Here is a 9,301-nt window from a genome sequence, read left to right on the forward strand (position 1 = left end):
AGACGTGTGAATCAACAGGGGCCATTTCCATATTGAAGTCAAACAGTGAATTTACCACAAATGGTAAGCTTGCGTTCTCCCTGAGTGCTGGCGGAATGATCTGTGGACCTCCTTAGGATTTCCCTACTCCACTTCCTCTCAGCCCTAGGCTGCACACTCAGGCTCCAAACTTTTTCCCTAGTCTTCTTTTAGTTTCACTATTGCTATTCCTTGATATTGTCTAAAGGCTCCCATGACCTTTCTTTTGGTAATTTCTAATTACCTTCTTGATTACCTTGCTATCGAGAAGGTTCTTGACCTCATAAGTATGTTCCAAGCAGGCTTGGAATTCTTGGAATAGTTATGGAGGATCCGGGGTTTCAGAAGTGAGACATGGAATGAGTTGGGTATGTGTAACGAAGCAGGGAGCCATAGCTTGTAGCAAACGGGGTTCACCTTCTTGGAAGGCACTTTAAGCTTGATGTGTTTGCAGTAGAGCCATACCTTGTCGCCCTGAACGAACTGCGGAGAGGATCAGTGCTTGCGGTTGGCAAACCTCTTCATCTGGGCAATAGCTTGCTCCAGAGCAGTCTTGGTCTCCTGACGAGGACGGGACAGGTAGTATTGCGAAAGGGCGCCTCTGCCTCCAGGGTTAAACCTCTGTTGTGTTTAATCACGTAAATGGACTGCAGGGGCATTAATTCAGTGGTAGAATTCTTACCTGCCACGCGGGAGACCCAGGTGATTCCCAGCTAAGGCTTCTCTTTACTCCGAAACTGCAGAATGGTAAAGAGAAACCAAATTACCCAATGTGGGGCTCGAACCCACGACCCTGAGATTAAGAGTCTCATGCTGTGCCGACTGAGCTAACCGTCATCTAATGGGTAGTGTGGCCTGCCAATCCCGAGCACAAGTCACGCTTGGGATGTGAGAGGCAGTTTTTGGTTACCTTAATTTACCTTCTTTTTGAAGAGTGACTCTGAGAGAAACCGCCACAAGAGGAGGAGGTGTTGCATTGTATGTTAGGAAAGAATACATCTCCATGGAGATTCAAGCTTCAGAGCATGATAGTTCTTTAGAAACTGTTTGGGTAAGAATACCTTAGGAGGCAGTGATCATGCTATACTTGAATTTTGGATAACAAGGGGAGGAAGACCTGAGAAAACTCAGACCTCAAGGTTGGATTTCAGAAAGGCAGATTTCAATGGACTCAGAAAGAGGATAGGAAGAATCCAATGGCTGGATGTTCTTAAGGACAGAAATGTCCAAGAAGGTTGGGAAATATTGTGAAATGAGATTCTCAAAGCCCAACCGTTAACAATTCCTAAAAGAAGGAAGAATGGGAAGCATTTAAAGAGACCCGGATGGATGAACACAGAACTTGTGGACATGTTAAAGAGGGAGAAAGATATGTTTATCAAATGGAAAGAGGGGGGAATATCTAAAGAAGAATATAATGGGGTCTGCAGAAACTGTAGGGCAAGTGTCAGAAAAGCTAAAGCTAATAATGAATTGAGGCTTGCAACAGAGGCCAAAAGCAATAAAAAAGGATTTGGGGGGTATGTCAAAAGCAAAAGAAAAGTCAAAGATGCTATAGGCCAGTGGTGGCAAACCTATGGCATGCACCGCCGTTGGCCGCTCACCACTTTACTGAATAACGGCAGGGGCCGCGGCTCTCCTGCCGGCATTCACTTAGCTGCGCTGCTAGCAGCATTGATCCCAACGCACACTGGGATTTTGGTGTGCAGCTATCTCCTCTTAGATTCCGCAAAGAGCAAGGGAGGAGGCGTCCGGCAGCACACTGACGTCACTGTGCACCAGGATCATCGCAGAGCAGGAACGCTGAGCAGAGGAGCAGAGGAGCAGTGGAGCTTCCACAAGGAGGAGGGGGTAAGTATGTGGAGCTGCTGTGGGATGTCACTATTACACTGGGGCCACTGTGGGGTGTCACTATTCTACTGGGGGCTGCTGTGGGGCGTCACGATTATTCTGGGGGTCACTGTGGGGTGTCACGATTATTCCGAGGGCCGCTGTGGGGTGTCACGATTATTCTGGGGGCCGCTGTGGGGTGTCACGATTATTCTGGGGCTGCTCGGGGTGTTGGGGGGGTCACTCAACACTGGGGTATGTTTACATGTGGCGGAAATGGGCAGGGCTGTTTCAAAATAGACAGGGTGCAGATTTTGACTGCTTTTTGGATGTGAAGATGCAGAATTTTCCACAGAAATTTCCGCTGAGGACATTCTGCAGCATTTCCGCATCCAAAAAGCAGTCAGAATCTGCACCCTGTCGATTTTAAAGTGGCCCTGTCCTTTTAGAATGACAGGGTAAAATCATATGTCGTGATAAGTCCCGCCCCTGACATGTTGGCACTTTTTGGGTTGCAGTTTAGGCACTCGGGCTCTAAAAGGTTCACCATCACTGCTATAGGCTGTTTATAGGATGAAAATAGTGAATTGGTTAAAAATGATGTTGAGAAGGCTGAACTTTTAAATACCTATTTTGTATTTGTTTTCTCTCAGAAAGTAGATGTAACATCAACTGATCTTCCCTGTGCTATTGGAAAAATAAAAGAATGCAGGCTATCTATAAACACAGAGATGGTGCAATCTATAGAACCCGCAGCACTGGATTATATACCCAAATCAGGGGAGGAAATCTCTGCACAGCCGATCGAGAATGGACCAACCTCCTCGTATCACACAGCCAAAACATAAAGATGATCCACAGCAGACTTGCCTTGGTGTAAAAGCACTCTTTCTTTATTCCATCCTTATAAAACAGGTACAGGCAGCGACGTTTCGACCAGTTCTTGGTCTTTATCAAGCATGATCAATGCTTGATAAAGACCAAGAACTGGTCGAAACGTCGCTGCCTGTACCTGTTTTATAAGGATGGAATAAAGAAAGAGTGCTTTTACACCAAGGCAAGTTTGCTGTGGATCATCTTTATGTTTTGGCTGTGTAAACACAGGGATGGTGAGGGAACACAACTTAATGAATTCAAGTCTCAAGGTCCAGATCAATTACAACCTAGGATACTAAAGGAAGTAGCGGAGGTAATTGCTGAACCACTTGCCATACTATTTGAAAATTTCTGGAGAACAGGGGAAGCCACAGAAGATTGGAAAAGGGCAAATGTTGTCCCTATTTCAAAAAAGAAAAGAAGGTGGATCCAGGAAACTACAGGCCTGTAAGCCTGACTTCTACACTGGGAAAGATCTTTGAACAAATTATTAAACAGCAGTTATGACAGAGCCAGCATGGGTTTCTTACAAACAAGTCATGCCAGACAAATGCAATTTCCTTCTATGACAGAATCACCGAATGGGTTGATCAGAAAAATGCAGTAGATATTGTGTATCTTGACTTTAGTAAAGCATTTGCCAAAGTATCTCATACCATACTTATTGAAAAAATTACCAAATATGGGATTGACAAGGCAATTGTTAGATCGATCCACAACTGGCTGAGTGATTGTACGCAAAGAGTGGTCATAAAATGCTGCACATCCAAATGGAAGAATGTATCATGTGGGGACTGCTAGGCTCTGTCCTGGGCCCAGTGTGGTTCAAAATTTTTATAAATGATCTGGAGGTGGGTATTGAGGGGAAATTGATCAAATTTGCCGACGACACAAAGCTAGGAGGGATAGCTAATACTAGAGAAGAGAGAGGATTTGAAAAGCTTGAAAAGTAGGCGGTGACTAACAGAATGGTATTTAACAAGGAGAAATGCAAAGTCCTACATCTGGGAAAGAAAAATGAAAAAAGCACATACAGAATGGGAGGAATTGGACTAAGCAGCAGCACATGTGAAAAAGGCTTGGGTATACTAATAGATCATAGACTGAACATGAGTCAACAATGTGATGCAGTGGCAGAAAAGGCAAACACAATTCTGGGATGTATTAAGAGAAGCATAGAGTCTAGATCATGTGAGGTCATTATCCCCCTCTACTCTTCCTTAGTCAGACCTCATCCGGAATATTGTGTCCAGTTCTGGGCACCCCACTTTAAAAAACACATAGACAAACTGGAGCAAGCTCAGAGAACAGTTACCAAGATGGTGAGTGGTCTGCAAATCATGTCCTATAAAGAACGGTTAAAGGATCTGGGAATGTTTAGCTTGCAGAAGAGAAGGCTGAGAGGAGACTTAATAGCGGTCTACAAATATCTGAAGGGCTGTCACAGTGCAGAGGGATCAGCCCTATTCTCATCTGCACAAGGAAAGACTAGAAGCAATGGGATGAAACTGAAAGGGAGGAGACACAGATTAGATATTAGACATTGAGAGGGATCAATGAGTGGAACAGGTTACCACGGGAGGTGGGGAGTTCTCCTTCATTGGAAGTCTTCAAACAAACAGAGGCTGGACAAATATCTGTGTGCGATGATTTAGTGATCCTGCACTGAGCAGGGGGTTGGACCCAATGACCCTGGAGGTCCCTTCCAACTCTACCAGTCTATGATTCTATGACATTTTTGTTCAAAACACACATATGTTGTTGGCTTGTTGCTCTAGGGGGATGATTCTTGCTTCAGGTGAGAGAGGTTCCAGGTTCAAATCCCAGACGAGCCCTTTCTTTTGATGCACCCCATGATCCTACCGTGTTTCCCCAAAAGTAGTTCCTACCCCGATAGTAAGACCTACCGAGTTTTCGGGGGAGGCTTGAAATATAAGCCCCCCCCCCTCCCCCCCAAAAATAAAAATCAATACTCACCTGGTCCGCGGCGTCCTGATAGTGGCGCTGCGGCAAACTTCAGAGCCCTCCCAGTCTGCCATCTCAGCTTTGCTGGTGACGGGGATTTGAATACCCCGCTTCCAGCAAAGCGAGCACTGTGATTGGCTAATTGAGCGCCAGCAGCCAATCACAGCCGGCGCTTGATGAGCCAATCACAGCCACTCAGTGATGTCATTCAAAACAAAGCTAAGTCCAAATACGGTCCAATTCTCCTTTACATCAGAATCCGCAGTGTGGCGACTGGAGATACCGCCTCTATACTCCTGTGAAACATATATGCGTCATGTCTGGCACCTTTTCCTCTTTCCTCGGATTGAAGGAATAAGCTGTTTCTGTCTTGTCTTTATCCTTTAATTTCCTTAATCTTTTAGCTTTCTTCTTTCTCTTCCCGCTACACCCCTCCTTCAGCACCCACTAATTCCTTCAGATCTCTGCGCTCGCTTCCAACTGTTACTGACTAGAATAACACCAACAACTGAACCCTCCAGAGCTGGGGGGGGGGGGGGGGGGGGTGTATATATGGACTCTGGGTCCCCCCATGAGCATAGAGCACAGGGGCTAGACAGGTGCCTGAGCAGCTCCCTGCCCGGTAATCACTGTTTAGAGCTGCGGACCGGATGCGCACACTGATAGCAACTATAGGGGGGTCACTATTATTGCTGGGGATACTATGGGGGGGGGGGGGTGACTATTATTACTGCTGGGGATACTATGGGGGGTCACTATTATTATTGCTGGGGATACTATGGGGGGGGGTGACTATTATTACTGCTGGGGATACTATGGGGGGTCACTATTATTATTGCTGGGGATACTATGGGGGGGGTGACTATTATTACTGCTGGGGATACTATGGGGGGGTCACTATTATTATTGCTGGGGATACTATGGGGGGGGGTCACTATTATTATTGCTGGGGATACTATGGGGGTCACTATTATTATTGCTGGGGATACTACGGGGGGGGGGGGGGTCACTATTATTATTGCTGGGGATACTATGGGGGTCACTATTATTATTGCTGGGGATACTATGGGGGTCACTATTATTATTGCTGGGGATACTATGGGGGGGGTCACTATTATTATTGCTGGGGATACTATGGGGGTCACTATTATTGCTGGGGATACTATGGGGGTCACTATTATTATTGCTGGGGATACTGTGGTGGGGTCACTATTATTATTGCTGGGGATACTATGGGGGTCACTATTATTATTGCTGGGGATACTATGTAGGGGTCACTATTATTGCTGGGTCTGGTATAGAGGAGCGCTAATACTACTGGGGCTACTGTGGGGGTCACTATAGCTACTGGGGCTGGTATAGGGGACACTATTACTACTGAGGCCACTCTGCACGTGGCAGCGTACCTCAAGCTGACTTAGATGTTTACACATGGCGGAAATACTGCAGAATGGCCGCAGCAGTAATTTCTGCAGCAAATTTTGCATCCAAGAGAACAGTCACAATCCGTGCCATTGGTGCAAATTGTGACTAGAAATCAGCTGAAGATACGCAGCGGCGCTCCCCCTACCTCCTCCGAGGCCTTCAGCTGTCAGCGCTCCCCAGTGGCCTGGGCAGGTGCGACTGATGCTGGTCAGGTGAGGCCACCACAGGCTGTGGGGAACCGGAAGCCGGGGAGCGCTGAGAGCAGAAGGCGTCGGAGGAGGTGAGGGGGAGCGCCGCATAGCATGAGATCAGCTGTGGACACGCAGCTGATTTCTAGTCAAAATCCGCACAAATGTACAGATTTTGACAGTCTTTTGGATGCAGAATTTGCTCCCTGCCTTTTTTTTTTAACCGACCCTGTGCTTTTTATAGCGACGGAGATAAAGTCATGTGTTGTGATAAGCCCCGCCCCTGACCACACCCCTATTGGCAATTGTGTCATTTTAAAAACATTTTTTTTTGTTCAGCACACATATGAATGAAGACTTTCTTCCCAAAATGGATTCCCCCGTTTGTCCCGTGTTCAGAGACATACCCATTGTGGCCCTAATATTATGTCTGGCTGCACAACGGGGCCCAAATCGAAAGGAGCATTAAACTCCAACTGTGTTTTACCTTATACCTAATCACCATTATTCATTGGATAGCGGCGATCACGTGACTGGGGACCGATTATTGCGGCCCTTGGTCAGTTTTCCAGACTCTCGGTTACCTGTAGTACCCAGGAGCAAAGAAACTTTACATTTTTGGGCCCTCCCTAGTTTCCGTGCTTGCGCCTGCCACTTTGCAGAGGGGTGCATGCGCTGAAGTTGGGGAAAGGTCTGCGGATAAAGATCCTGCCACTACATGCCACTGAGAACCGGAGGCTGGGGAGCACTGACAGCGGGAAGCTTACGGAGGAAGTGAGGAGAGCGCCAGATAGGATGAAATCAGCTGTGGGTACGCGGTGGATTCTAGTCAAAATCCGCACCAATGGTACGTATTTTTGGATGCAGAAATGCTGCAGACTTTGCTCCCTGTCTTTTTTGAACTGGCCTGTACTTTTAGAAAGACGAGGGTAAAATCTACATTGTGATAGGCCCCGCCCCTGACCACACCCCTCTGTCCCGTTTTGACCCTGGGATAATCAGGTCACCTTAATTACAGCCATCTTTGTTCGCCCAGGCCGGGGGTTCGCTTTAAGAAGTCGTCTTCTGCACAATTCCATCTGAGATTTTAGAAACCAACATTTATTCATCATTTGGTTTGTGCCCAACGCAGCAGACGGGCTGGAGGGGCCCCGGTGCAGCTGTCTGCGGCTCTTCACAGCCAATTTGGTCTGGCATGCATCACGATTACGCTGGAGATTGCTTAGCAGAAAGCTGAACCATTGTCGCTAATCAGATGAATGTACTTGGTCCTCAGCTGCTCTGGAAAAACCCTAAAATGGTCCATTTACCCCGAAAATAAAACAACGGTGACAACGGATACCACTGCCACTACAGATCCCATGGGACTGCTAACCAGCTTGTAAGGGCAGGCGGAAGGGGAAGTAAATGCTTCATATTTGCACAGCGACAGCCTTGCAGAGCTGGTGTCCTGGGTTCAAGTCCCACCAAGGACAACATCTACATGGAGTTCGTATGGTCTTGCATGGGTTTCCTCTGGGTGTTCCAGTTTCTACCCACACTGCAAAAGTATACTAAAAGGTGAATATATGTAAGAGGGGCACTGTTTTGACTAGGTTTGTTTGCATGGACTTTTGCACAGTATCTGTCACTTTAAGAGGAGTAGGGAGTGCAGTGAACAGGAAGTAGCAGGATAGGGTGTGCAGTGAGGAGAACAGCAATGCTGCAGGATCGGGAGCAGAGGATACTCCCCAGAGCAATGAAAGGCCGGAGCGCTGCGGGCGCAGAGCTTCTGGATAAGTAGAACAGATTACTGTCCATAGACCGGTTTTGCTGTTCTCTCCATCCCTCACTGACTCCAGCAGGTAATTAAGTGGCGGTTGCAGTCATATCGTTACTGGCCGGAGGACTTGAAAGCAAGTAGTTCACAACAAACAGGACATCCAAAGACTGATAGTTTGTGTAACGAGCCTGATTACATCCTGGCCACCGGGAAGGACTAGATATTTCAAAAACTGAATACTTTGTTGTTGCCGCATGGTTTGTATTAAAGTTTGGAATCCTCACAATGGCTTTGTGTGATTATGCTAGTTATGGCTGCCGCATATAGATCCCAGCGACACCTCAGGCTCAAGACTGACCCGGAGTGGCCGTGAAAGCCTTCTAGCGCCAGCCCCCATTTATGTGGACTGGAAGACTCTAGTGACCGTATGTGATTGGGGCCTAGCGCTGCCTGCATCCTCCCCTATGACCCTGGCTGCCTCCCCCCTACCGGAGCGAGGGGAATCTCCATCACCTGATCCTGACACCCTATGTATATATACATTGTGAGCCCCAATGGGGACGGAATCCAACATCAAGTGAAGTAATATGTATGCGATAAATTAATAATCTTTATTTATATAGCGCCGACATATTCCGCAGCGCTTACAATACAGGGGAACAAGACTACGGTTACATGAAGTAATCAATTGATGGAAACAATAGGGGTGCGGGTCCTGCTCCAACAAGCTTACATACTACAGATAACGGGGTGATACAGAAGGTAAAGGGCTGGAGATGTGCACAGTATGGCGAGGTGGAGAGTGAGGGGTGATATACACAGACAATGGTCAGACCGTATAGTGGCTGAGTCGATATGACTGCAGATGCTGGCTGATTACAGCTAACAGGAGCTGCAGTCGGTAGGTCAGGGAGCATGTTATCAGGCGGAGTACAGAGGGATTTGGTTTAGGGGATGTGGTATGCCTCCCTGAAGAGGTGCGTTTTTAGAGCAGGCCTGAAGTTTAGTGTGTCAGTGATTGCTGATATTTTTTGGTAGTGCGTTCCAGAGGACAGGTGCTGCTCTGGAGAAGTATATAAATAAGAGTGACTATTATTATTTCCCCCATTGGGTAACGGCACTGTGTGTTTCACTTTCAGAAACCGCTTTTGTGCATGGTTTGTTATTGCTTTATTCATACTAGTATAATGTATGTACTGTATGTATGTATGTCGTACTGTAATGCTGTGCCCTGCAC

At 47.0% G+C, this 9,301-nt stretch overlaps 1 non-coding gene across 1 annotated transcript; it reads right to left on the reverse strand.

Moving 5' to 3' along the window:
- Nucleotides 1-782: 782 nt before the first annotated feature.
- TRNAK-CUU (transfer RNA lysine (anticodon CUU)) lies at nt 783-865 on the reverse strand. Its single transcript has one exon. It is a non-coding gene; the product is annotated as a tRNA-Lys (tRNA).
- Between the last annotated feature and the right edge of the window lie 8,436 nt (nt 866-9,301).

This window comes from Eleutherodactylus coqui, chromosome 4, assembly GCF_035609145.1.
Source record: "Eleutherodactylus coqui strain aEleCoq1 chromosome 4, aEleCoq1.hap1, whole genome shotgun sequence".
In the NCBI taxonomy this organism is placed as follows: Eukaryota; Metazoa; Chordata; class Amphibia; order Anura; family Eleutherodactylidae; genus Eleutherodactylus; species Eleutherodactylus coqui.